The sequence below is a fragment of the Triturus cristatus genome, chromosome 9 (assembly GCF_964204655.1).
Source record: "Triturus cristatus chromosome 9, aTriCri1.1, whole genome shotgun sequence".
NCBI lineage: Eukaryota > Metazoa > Chordata > Amphibia > Caudata > Salamandridae > Triturus > Triturus cristatus.
In genome coordinates, this window is record NC_140592.1 from 194,938,384 (window position 1) to 194,951,391 (window position 13,008).

Genomic DNA, 13,008 nt, shown 5'->3' on the forward strand with positions numbered 1-13,008 from the left:
GTCTTTCTGACATTATGTAGATTCCACATAGAGTTCTATGGCTCCCTTGTCCAGGTATGGTCCCCCATTCCTCTGGTTTTCTCTCCCACTCTCGCATTGCTAGTATCAGAAATACTCTGCAAAAAGTCCATAGTACGACCCTGTCCTCATCCAAAGGGTTTTCTTAAGCAATCTCTTTGTAGTGGACTAAAGGGGTGCTGTACAACTCAGGTGATCAACCTGAAGGAGTTCAATGAATGGTTGGTTTACTGCCACTTCAAGATGAAGGGCATTCATCTATTACGGGACCTCCTTCTCTTCAGTGACTGGATGATGCACCTGGACCTCAAGGATGCCTACTTAACCATCCCAATTTTTCCTCCCCAATGCCGCTTCCTCTAGTTTAAGTGGTGAGGGGATACGTTTGAGTTCACCACTCATTCTTTCAGTATGTAATGCGCCCGGTGGTAGAGGCTCTCAGGGATCTGGGGATTCCCCTCATTTTATACCTACACAGCATCCTTCTTATGAATTAATGTCCTAAGACCGTTATGCAGTATCTTCTAATGACAGTGACTCTCTTGGAGACCCTCAGCTTCATCATAAAACACCAGAAGTCAATCCTGATCTCATCTCAGTTGCAGGTATTCCTAGGGTCTGTAGTGGACTTCTAGGAAGATGACCTTGATCAAACACGAGCTGTGCCATCTGGTAGCCAGATCTCCCACCTCCCTATGCCAGATAGCGAGAGCAGTAAGGCTTCTGTTGTTCTCAATCCAAGCTATTTTTGCAGAGCCTACTATCGCCCCCCATCCACCCTCCAGAGGTTGAAGTCTTTTCATCTCAGGAGAGGTCTCACTTACTCCCAGCTGGGTCCCCTGTCGGAAGATGTTCTATAGAACATCTGGTGGTGACTGGCTCATATGGAAGCCAGGAATTCAGGATTTCAGCTCTCTTCCAGACCTGATTATAGTGTCTGACACCAGTGGCACAGGTTGGGGGCCCAGATGTGGGGAAGTCTCCACTGGTGGTCCATGATCTTCTCAAGAACGGTCCATGCACATCAGTTACCACGAAATCTTTGTGGGATCCTTCACGGTCCGGTGCTGGACCAAGGATTGCACTCAGTGCTTTGTCCTCCTCAAGATGGAAAACGTAGCAGCAGTCCGCTACTTAAACAACCTCAGGGGTACTCAGTCAAACAGTGACTGGCTGTGTCACTCCTTTCCAAGTCATGGGGAAACAGCATTGTCAAGGGTTAATGGTCAGCATTAGGCCTGGGCGAAAATTCCGTTCCGCTCGCGGAAATTGCGATAATTTGACATTTTCGCGTTCCGCGGAGAGCGCGAAAATGTCAAAATTTCTGCAATACGCAAGGAGCGTATTCATTAATCTTCAATATCTCCGACACTCTACTTACAGAAGAACAAGAATCAGTACTCAACAAAGGCCTAGGCTTCGTACCCACTCCACCACTAGACATCTTCAAACTGCAAAGCGAAGTTGCCCATTTTTGCAGAACACTGAAACTGAAGGCCTTCTTCCAAGACAAAGAAGATAATACGAACAAGGGAGACACTTCTCTGAGACCCAAGTCTTCTTTCTGTCCAGCGCACCATCAAGTTCCAGTAGAGATTCAAGTGTTTGAACAAGCAGTCATGAAGGAAATCAATCAACTTGGCGAGATAACAAAAAAACGTTCATGAACACCACAAACAAAGAGAAGAAAGCTCTAGAAGAACTAAAAACACACCCTAACATCATCATCAAACCCGCCGATAAAGGCGGAGGCATTGTCATTCTTAATAAAGAAGCCTACCACACACAATGTCTGGAGTTACTATCTGATAACAAATTCTATAAAATAATAACAGAAGATCCCACACTCAGATTACAACGAACTATCAACCTTATGGTTGAAGAAGCCGAGACCAACAGTTGGATCTCAAAGAACGAAGCTTCTTTTTTGCGTACCACCCTCCCACGAACGCCATACTTCTACTCTCTCCCGAAAGTACACAAAGCAAGAAAACCTCCACCTGGTCGTCCCATAGTCTCTGGGATTGGCTCAATTCTAGAACCCCTCTCTCAATTTGCGGACCAATTCCTAAAACCCATGGTCCAACGTACACCCACGTATCTCAAAGATACACGTGATCTCCTCAATTTCCTAAAAGACAAGAGTTTCTCCAGTGAAACGATGCTGCTTGTAGGACTCGATATAGAAAGTCTTTATACGAGCCTACCACAACAAGCCACCCTGGATACTCTCGAAGACCTACTCTTCCAACAAGAATGGTTTTACCATACACCGAGACACTTCGTCTTAGAATGCTGCAGATTGGCCTTGACTGAGAACTTTTTCGAATATGAAGGTACTCTCTACCAACAATGCCATGGTACTTCCATGGGAAGTACCTTTGCTCCAAGCGTGGCAGGTCTCTACGTGAGCAATTTCGAGAGTACCTTCATATTAAATGACACCAACCCCTTCCTTCCAAAAATCCTATTCTGGAAAAGGTATATAGATGATGTCATTATGCTCTGGGATGGTACCAAAACCAACTTACAAGAATTTCACGACTGGATAAATACTCTAGACCCCTGCCTCAGGTTCACCTATGACGCAGTTAAGGAACATTTGGACTTCTTAGATCTTACCATTTACGTTGAAAATGACATCATCAAGACAAAGACGTTTTTTAAACCAACAGCTAAAAATAGCTTGCTCTCTTTCAATAGTTTTCACCCGCGTCCACTGCGAGAAAACTTGCCCTATAGCCAATTCCTTCGCCTTAAAAGGAACTGTAGTGAACTCAGTAAGTACAAATTGCAAGCACAAGATCTTTCGACCAAACTCAGTAAAAGAAACTACCCTGAAAAAATAATCAAAAAATGCCAGAAGAGAGCTAGAAATCAGCCAAGAGAAAGCCTCCTGGAGATAACACCGAAAGCCACAACCACTGAGAAATTGACTTGTGTCATAACCTACAGTACTGTAACAAACTCAGTCAAAAAAATCATCAACAAAAATTGGCGTATCCTTACCTCTGGCAGCCTCACCTGGCCTAAACCCATGTTTGCCAACAGACGAACCAGGAACTATAAAGATATCCTGGTACACACGCGTCCACCTGAGGCCAAACCGAATCTTACTCAAAGTACTTTGTGGTCCCTACCCCCTGTTACAGGCCACTTCCCATGCGGTAATTGCTCTGTCTGCTCTCTGACAGAAGCTACCAAAACTGTAATCTTATCACCAAAATTGACCTGGACGATGAGACAACATACCAACTGCAACACGACACATGTCATCTATATGATCACCTGCCCGTGTGCTCTCAGATATATTGGAATGACTTGCCGCAAGATCAAACAAAGAATATGCGAGCACCGAAGCAATGTCAAATGCGGACGAGGAACTACCAAATTGAGTACTCACTATATTGAACATCCACACACTGTCAACAAACTGAGATGGATAATCCTGGAAGCACTTGTATCCAAAACACCCAATGCAGAGAAACTACTCTTCCAGAAAGAACAAAGATGGGTCCACCGCCTTAAAACTAACAGTATGGGACTGAATGACGACATTCCATGGCTAAGTATGTCACTATAAACAGAGAAAGGGTATATATCACACCTTAACATATTAACCCAACAGCGTTACGTTGTGGCTTCCCCTATTTCTCTATTGTGTATAGATGTGTTAGTACATCCTTCCGAGCACTCTCTCCCAGTTGCACTATTTATTCTTAACTAGAGTACAACTGTAGCTTTTCACAACAATTATCGTTGTTTTAACATCTTATTAGCCTCCAGTATGACCCGTTTCTTTTGTACGACTGAATAAAGTTTTGCCGGTACAGACACGACCCGCGCCAGTCCCCTTTTGACTTCCATTTATCTTACTATTTAAACACACCCCTGGCTTCCACGTCTACACAGGAAACCAGAGTCAGCACAAGTCGTAGCTGACAACCGCAGTATGGAGCCCTCAACACCAACGCAACCTTGAAGACACGTATCGTTACTCTGTAATTCCTTTTGTAATTCCCTTTTCTTTATCCGCACAGTATTAACGCTGCCTGCATCTACGTACGGAGCTCGTACTGTGGAACACCCCAGGTATTTTCCTTCAGTAGTTCATCTCAGCGCATAGTCTCCACTTAATGTGAACCGGACTACGTAATGTTTCTCATAAAGCGCGCTTGACCTCCCGATCAGCACCGTTCACAGCCACAATTTTATTCATTACTCAATATGCGTGCACAGATCAATAATACTGCCGCAACCATAGACAAACACGAACAGAACAGCCCTTTTTACACACCAAGGGGCTTGTTGCGGACCAGCACTTAACTATGAATTACTGCCACAATCACGAACAGTTTGTACCGTCCCTTTTAACTAACCGAATAGGCTCTGGACTAACCCTGACCTTATGAGTAAACGCTCATGTTGCAATGTGTTTAACATCCACCTACTAACCGCTTGCTTCCCTAGATATTGCGCTTAGAAAGAGCGATGGTTCTAATCTCCACTTGCAGACAAAAATGTATACCAAATGTATATAAAGATTTGCCAATTATAGTTGCTTTTGTATTGCCCATTTTCATTACCTTTGCAGCATCCTTGGCCCCTTTTTAACAAATGTTCTCCATGAATTCACCAAGGACGCCCATGCTCACTTCCCCCCTGCCCCTTTTCTTTTGTATATAGGTACTATCCCTGATGAAGTCCCTCTGAATTGATATTGGAACTTCTATTTGATTTTGGAAACATTTTCAAACCACGTCATTCACTCAAGGTCCTGAAGAAAGCTCCCCGACCCCCTTCTGGGCACCTCAAGAGCTGAAACATGTCGACCGTTCACTACGTTTAACACCGCAGAGGATTCATAATATGTCCAGCCTGCAACTTGATGTTTTTAACTTTTCCCCAGCACCTATCAGAATAAAAACATTTTTATAGGTAGCATGAGGAATATTTTAGTATAACTAATCACTTCACTTGAGCACTTCTCACTTTTTTATTTTATCATTTTTTTCCCTGATCACTACTGGAAGATTCAGTGGTTCCCTCCAGGTTGGAGGATGCATGGAATAAACCCAATGATGATGCTATCGCGTATTTAAAGGCGGAGAACCAAGATATACCGCCCACACATTATTTTACGTGATTGAGGGTTTTTACCTATATCAGATACAACCACCTGAACCCTCTTCAATTATATTCAGAGTCTTCTTGTGGGGCAGGCTGGTATATAGATTGGCAATGTCCAACCCCATGAGTATATGCTTGTGAGTATATATCCCTCAGTGAGTAGAGGCTATCTTTTGTGTCCTTCAAATACCAGTTGGTGATTTGAACTGTTGGCCTGAGGAAAGCATCCTCAAACCTTGATAAAGGTTCCAAAATTGAACCTATCCCAGATACTATGGGTCATCCTGGAGGGTTTCCTGATTCTTGTGTATCTTTGGGATTGTTTATAAATAAGGGGTGGTGGGAGTATTGTTGGCTAAAATCTCTCCCCCTTCTGTGTTATCCAGTCATGTGCTGGGGTCTGTTCTGTCATGTTTCCTATCTGTATTCTGAGGAAATCTGTAGGGTCTGTTACTAATGGTTCATAGTTCTAGTTATCACTCAGGAGTCTCAGGCATTGTCTTGGGTAGGCTGCTGTTGACTGGATGACAATCACACCACCTTTATCCGCTTGATCACTAGCGTCTTCCCATTAGCCAAATCCCTTTTGGCTGCTTTTTATTCGTAGGTAGTATTGTGAAAAACTCTCACAGAAATGTGTTCAATGTCCCCAATTTCTTTCAGGACAGCCTTTTCAAAGGCCAATATCTCGACCAGTACTGCAGTATTCTGAGTTAGGCGTTTTGAATTGATTTGCTCTTTAGCTTTATTCTACATTGAAGTTAGCTTTATAGATTCATTAGGACTTTGCACTTTCAAAAGGATAATTTCTTGTCCTTTTTTCCCCCATTGAATTTTCATGACCATAAACTCTTACCAACAATATATTAATCCTCGTTCCTCTTGAAAAAAGATATGCCAATTATTTTGGGCCTCTGAATTGTTACTTTCCAGATTTTAGGATGTATGTGTAGTATGTTTTCATGGTTTGAATGGATTTAAGTGTGAGTGAGAATGTTTGAATAATCTGTGTCTTTTTCCATGGACATTTTTGTTCGTAGGATTTTTATGTCCTCTGCTAGTTGAACCGTTTTTTTCAACACATGATTTATGCATTTATGATATGTTTCCAATCAATTTGAAAATAAAAAAGTAAAAATATGGCAACCTGATTCGTGGTACAATTTATATGCATGGTTTAGCAAGAGTGGTCTTTATTAGAAACTGACTTAATTGCGCATTGTCAAAGCATATAGGTACAGCAGACTTCTTCCTGTTTACCCAATTTCCTTCAGGACAGCCTTTTCAAAGGCCAATATCTCGACCAGTACTGCAGTATTCTGAGTCATAGTGGGTGCAATTTGATCTATTCATGAAATAGGTCACAAATTGTGACTCACAAAGACTCACTATGAGTGGATGACATCAAAGGGATGGTGGCGGACTGGTATCTGCAAACCAAGATGTCTGTGATCATATGTAATTCAAGTAAACTTTTTTTGATGCAGCCTGGTTTCCTTAAAGGTGGTGGAGCTGCATTCAAAAAGTAAAGTTTATTCGTTTTTTAGAGAGGTGAAAGTGGTCTCAAGAACCACTGCCTACCCTCCAGCAACATTGTCTCTTATATTCACAAAAGGTAATGTGTTTAAATCTAATCCCTTCCTTTTTGCGAATATGAAAACATCAAATTCATGAGTCCATAGCCTTTCCATTAGCGATTTGGTATGCCTTTTTAAACCCATTTTGTGATTTGGTAACCTGTTACCAAATTGCAAAATGGGTTTAGTGCAGTAAAAAAGCCATGTGATTTTGCAAATCACAGGCTTTGTGACCGCAAAATAGTTTTGTATATATGGAACTTTGTTATTTATGATGGAGGATATGCCTTTCCTGATGTCTTGATAAGACTTTATTTAATGCAGCCAATGTCAAGTGACTAAGTAATCCACAAATTCACTGTAACACATGGGGGCTGATTCCGATCTCATTCGGAAGGGCTCTGAATCAGATTTGTAATTGCCTAAACCAATCCGGAGCCCTTGTTCCTGACCGATTCGTTTCCCAGTTCTGAACGAGCAAGTACAATGCCTGGAAAGCCTTACCCCTGACCGAATCGGTTCTGGCAGGCGTATGGAGAGATAGAGTCATCCGAAACTGTATCATACAGCTCTATGGAGTAGGTTTTCCAAGCGAGCAAGTACGATGAACGATTCAGTCAGCCTTTAGGATTTGTTTTGCCCGGATTGAAAAAGCTGCCGGAATTGGTCTTTGGAGGCCCGTAGCTGCCCCTCTTCACCTGGGGCCCTCCGAATCATGCCTGTGGGGGTACCCATGGGTCCCCACTTTCAGACCATGCAGAGTGTGGTAGGCTATATGCAAATCAGTCTTGACCCTGCTCCTCATGGGAACAGTCCAGCATGAACTGCCAGGCCATGTCCTTTCTGGACAGAAAATGAGCATCCTGGGACCCTTTCCATTGTACCACCACTCATCATCCAGGCTAGCTTGAATCCAGTGGTAAAGTGAGCAAGGGACCCACATCTGGGCATTCCCTTGGCCACTTAGGGTGAACATAGCAAACCAAACAAGATGATGGACAGGGTGCTGAATCGTTTCAACCACTCACCCCGAGCCAAGAGATCTGAGTTTAATCCATCATTCTTTTGCTCACTGTGCCACCCAATTTGATCCCAGAATATGCAAATCAGTCTTGTGCCTACTCCTCTTTGGAAGAGCCCAGGCTGAACTGCCAGGCCAGGTCATTCCTGGTCTCAAAACAAAAATCCTGGGAACGGTTTTGGGGTATCACCCATCATCAACCAGGCTATCTAGAATCCAGTTGCACAGCGAGAAAGGGACCCACGTCGGGGCATACCCTTGGCCACTTAGGGCAAACATAGCAAACACAACAATATGATGGAAGGATTGCTGAATATTTTTAACCACTCGGCCCCAGTCAAGATATCCGGGTTCAACCCATCGTTCTTTCATTCAATATGCCACCCCAGTTTGGCCCTAGCCACATGTAAATCAGTCTTGATCCTACTCCTCATGGGAACAGTCCAGACTGAACTGCCAGGCCAGGTCCTTCCTGTACCATAAACAAACATCCTGGGATTAGTTTCGGGATATTGTCCTGCATCAGCCAGACTAGCTTGAATCCAGTAGCACAGCGAGCACGAGACCCACGTCTGTGCGTACTTTGTCACTTAGGGCGAACATAGCATACAAAACAAGATGATGGGCGGAGTGCTGAATCTTTTCAACCACTCGACCCCTTTCAAGAGATCTGGGTTTCATCCATTGTTCTTTTGCTCACAATGCCACTCCAGTTTGGACCTAGCCATATGCAAATCAGTCTTGATCCTGCTCATCATGGGAACAGTCCCGTCTGAACTGCCTGGTCAGGTCCTTCCTGGACTGGAAAAAAACATCCTGGGACTGGTTTTGAGGTATCACCCCTAATCAGCCAGGCTAGCTTGACTCCAGTAGCACAGAGAGCAAGGGACTCACATCTGGTCTCACCCTTGGCACCTAGGGCAAACATAGCAAACCCAACAAGATGATGGACGAAGTGTTGAATCTTTTCAACCACTCCCCCAATCGAGAGATATGGGTTCAATCCATTGTTCTTTTGTGCGCTATACCACTCCAGTTTGGACCCATATATATGCAAATTAGTCTTGACCCTGCCACTCGTAGGAACTGTCCAGCCCAAACTGCCAGGCCAGGGACTCCCTGGACTGTAAACAAACATACTGGGACTGGTTTTGGGGTATCACACCTCATCAGCCAGGCTTGCGTGAATCCGGTGACAGAGAGCAAGGGACACATGGCAGGACATACCTTTGGCCACTTAGGGTGAACATAGCAAAAACAGCAAGATGATGGATAAAGTACTGAATCTTTTAAATCACTTGTGACCTTTCAAGAGTTCTGGGTTTAATCCCTTGTTCTTTTGCTCACTATGCCACCCCACTTTGGACCCAGCCATATGTAAATCAGCTTGACCCTGCTGCACATGGGAACAGTCAAGCATGAACTTTCAGGCCTGGTCCTCCCTGTAATGGAAACAAACATCCTGGGTCCGGTTTTGGGGTATCAACCCTCATCAGCTAGACTACCTAGAATCCAGTGGCAGAGTGAGCAAGGGACCCACGTCTGTGTATACCCTTGGCCACTTAGGTCAAACATAGCAAACTCAACAAGTTGATGGACAGAGTGCTGAATCTTTTCAACCACTCAGCCCCAGTTAAGAGATCTGGGCTTAATCCCTCATTCTTTGGCTGACAATGCCACCACAGTTTAGACCCAGCCATATGCAAATCAGTCTTGACCCTGCTCCTCATGTTAACAGTTCAGCCCGAACTGCCAAGCCAGGCCCTCCCTGGACCAGAAACAAACATCCTGGGGCCGGTTTTGGGGTATCACCCCTCATCAGCCATGCTAGCTTTAATCCAGTGTCACAGAAAGCAAGGAACCCACATCTGGGTATTTCCTTGGCCACTTAGGGCGAACACTTAGGGAGATATACAAGAAAATCCAAATGTTATCTAGATATACAAACCCTCTCTGAATCCTCCCAATCTCATGCGGAGATCTGATTAGCTGCCAACATTTCAAACAGGAAGTGTTGGCTGCCATCTTGGGACATGGCCTAAACCGAGTACCAAAATAAGCAGTGAAAATAAAGAAAAGACAGCAGGGTGGAAATGCCCATATCCCCTAGGCATGGTACTGGGGTCCGTCAGGGACGGCGCCAGTACCAAAACCATATTTTTTTATTTTGCAGCAAAAATCTTAACAAATTTGCAAATTTGATGCAAAAAAAAAAATGAAGAGCTTCATCTCTTGTTAGTCCCAGGGTGGGCCAGGTCCCAGGGGCATGAAGTTATTTATTTTAAATAGTAGCATGGTGGATGGGTACCCCATCTAGGGGTCTTTTAACCCTGGTGATAAACACCTCCTCAGGGCCTTTCTGAAATATTGGAAGGGGGCTGTATGGACCCCCTCAATTGGGCTCATTGAGCCTCAGTGACCACCATCTCCCCGAGGCTTTAAAATAATTTTGGAGGGGGGCGGTGCAGACCTTCCCTTGGGGTTCAATATGCCTCGGGGACCACCACTTACCTGGGTGTCAACAAATAATGATGCAGGGCCTCGTGGACTTCCCCATTTGATCCCCGTTTAATCCCATCACCTGAAGTTTGTGAAACTGGTATGCCTGAAAAAACAGAGGGCCAGATGTAGGTAAAAGCAATCTTGCGAGTCCTTAATAGCGAATTTTAGGGAATCGCTATTAAGGACTCGCAAAATGCCATGTGGGTAGGAATCACAATATTTTTTGCGATTCCTTAATATTCCTTAATTGCAAATTGCGATAAGCAATCAAGCAATACCTTCCCATTCATGGAATGAATGGAAATTGCGCACGCAATTTGCGAGTACCTAGTAGGTACTCGCAAATTGCGTGCACAATTTCAAGGGTTCCAGAGGGACACCCTGTTGCACCCCTGAAATGTCATGTGTGCACATGTGGCACACATACATGCCCTAAGGGCATGAATGTGTGCCACATGACACTTTTAAAAAAGCAAGAAAGTGTTTTATTAAAGGAAATCGCAAATTACCACCAAATTGAAGTTGGTGGTAATTTGCGATTACTGAAAGCCAAATCGCACTTTCTTTTGTGCTTCTTACATTGCATTTAAGGAATTGCAATTTGCAAATCTTTAAATGCAATCACAAAATAGGGAATCACAAATTTTGAGACTCCTTATTTTGCGATGGGGTTTTTGTGTGCTACATTGCACACTCCTAATTTGCGATTGCAAACACTGACATTTTTGCGATCTCAAATTGGCTTCCTACATCTGGCCCAGAGATACATAGAAATAAAAAAATTCCCAGGGGTCGCTGTATAGTTAGCTGTCTGTCTTCATTGGATATTTCTGCTTTGTCACTAGGAATGTGAATTGCAAAGAGAGTAAAAACAACTAACAGATCTTTTATGTTTTCATTACTTTATTAATGGTAACACATCATCATCATATCATCATCATTGGACCTGTTTGTTTGCTTCTGTACTGTTTTCTTCAAAACTGCAAAATATTACATGGTTTTGTACAAGTGAAATCTGAGCCTAACTATTAAGTCCCTGTAACCTTAGTTTCTGTCAGTGAATATATAAATGTATATATATTTTTAAATGCTAATTTGTAACTATGCCTACATAGGTAAGACATGTGCAGAAAGAGGAAGAAAGGTGCAGAAAGAAGCAAGAGAAGTGCAGAAAGAACCAACAGAGGTGCAGAAAGAGGCCTACTTTGGTTGCACCTATGCACATACTCATACAAAGTAGCCTACTCACTAACCCTTCTCACAAGATGTCTTAAACCTCACTTTTCTCTTGAAGGATCACTAATCATAGACTGCTCAGAATGTTAGGCCTACCAAATGAAAAACAGCAATCCTAACCACATCACTGTTGTAAGTCTCACCAAGTTTGTGATGGTATGCATGCATGTCTGTGTTTTACCTAGTGACATGTTACATAAAAATAAACATACAAATACTCTGTAAATTTGTGTACAAAAAGGCATATGCATTTGTTTATACTCATAATACAGGGCACATGGGTATCAATAGTATATTTGAGGGGCTCTATAACACCTATATACATAAGATATGTCTGCCTTTGCAACCAAATGACAGAGCAGAACTGTGAAGAATTGACCACCTATAGGAAAAGCTACCTACTTTTTAAGCTACCATCTTCAGATGCATAACACATGTAAGAATACATGTACAAGTAGACATGTACCTCAGTCACGAGAGCAGGCAGACCTTTAAACTTGTATAAAGAAGCAAGAGAGGTGCAGAAAGAAGCAGGAGAGATGCAGAACGTCCCAAGAGGGGTGCAGAAAGAGGCAATGAAGTTGCAGAAAGAGGCAAGAGGGGTGCAGAAGAAGCAAGAGAAGTGCAGGAAGAAGCAATAGCGGTGCAGACACAGGCAAGAGAGGTATAAAAGGAGGGAAAAGAAGTGCAGAAAGAGGTAAGAGGGGTGGGAAAGAGGCAAGAGAAGTGCAGAAATAAGCAACAGAGGTGCAGAAAGAGACAAGAGAAGTGCAGAAAGAAGGAACAGAAATACAGAAAGAGGAAACAGAAGTGCAGAAAGAGGCAAGAGATGTGCAGAAAGAGACAAGCAAGATGCACAAAGAGACAAGAAAGGTGCAGAAAGAGGGAAGACGAGTGCAAAAAGAGGCAAAAGGGAGCAGAAAGTAGCAAAAGACGTGCAGAAAGAAAAGAGTGAGGTGCAGAAAGAGGCAAGAGAGGTGCATAAAGAAGCAAGTGAAATACAGAAAGAGGCAAGAGAGGTGCAGAAAGAGGCCAGGGGTGCAGAAACAGGCAAGAAAAGTGCAGAAAGAGACAAGAGAAGTGCTGAAAAAAGCAACATTGGTGCAAAAAAAAGCAAGAGAAGTGATGAAAGAGACCAGAGAGTTGCAGAAAGAAGCAAGTGAGATGCATGAAGAGGCAAGAGAAGTGCAAAAAGAGGTGAGAGAAGTGCAGAAAGAGTCAAGAGAAGTACTGAAAGAAGCAACAGAGGTGCATAAAGAGGCAAGAGAAGTGCATAAACAGGCAAGAGAGGTGTAGAAAGAGGCAAGAAAAGTGCAGAAAAAAGCAAGAGAAGTGCTGAAAGAAGCAAGAGAGGTGCAGAACGAAGCAAGGGAAGTTATGAAAGAGACAAGAGAGTTGCCAAAAGAAGCAAGAGAGGTGCAGAAAAAAACAAGAGAAGAGCAGAAAGAGGCAAAGGAAGTGCAGAAAGGGGCAAGTAAGGTGCAGAAATGGTCAAGAGGGGTGCAGAAAGAGGCAAGAGGGGTA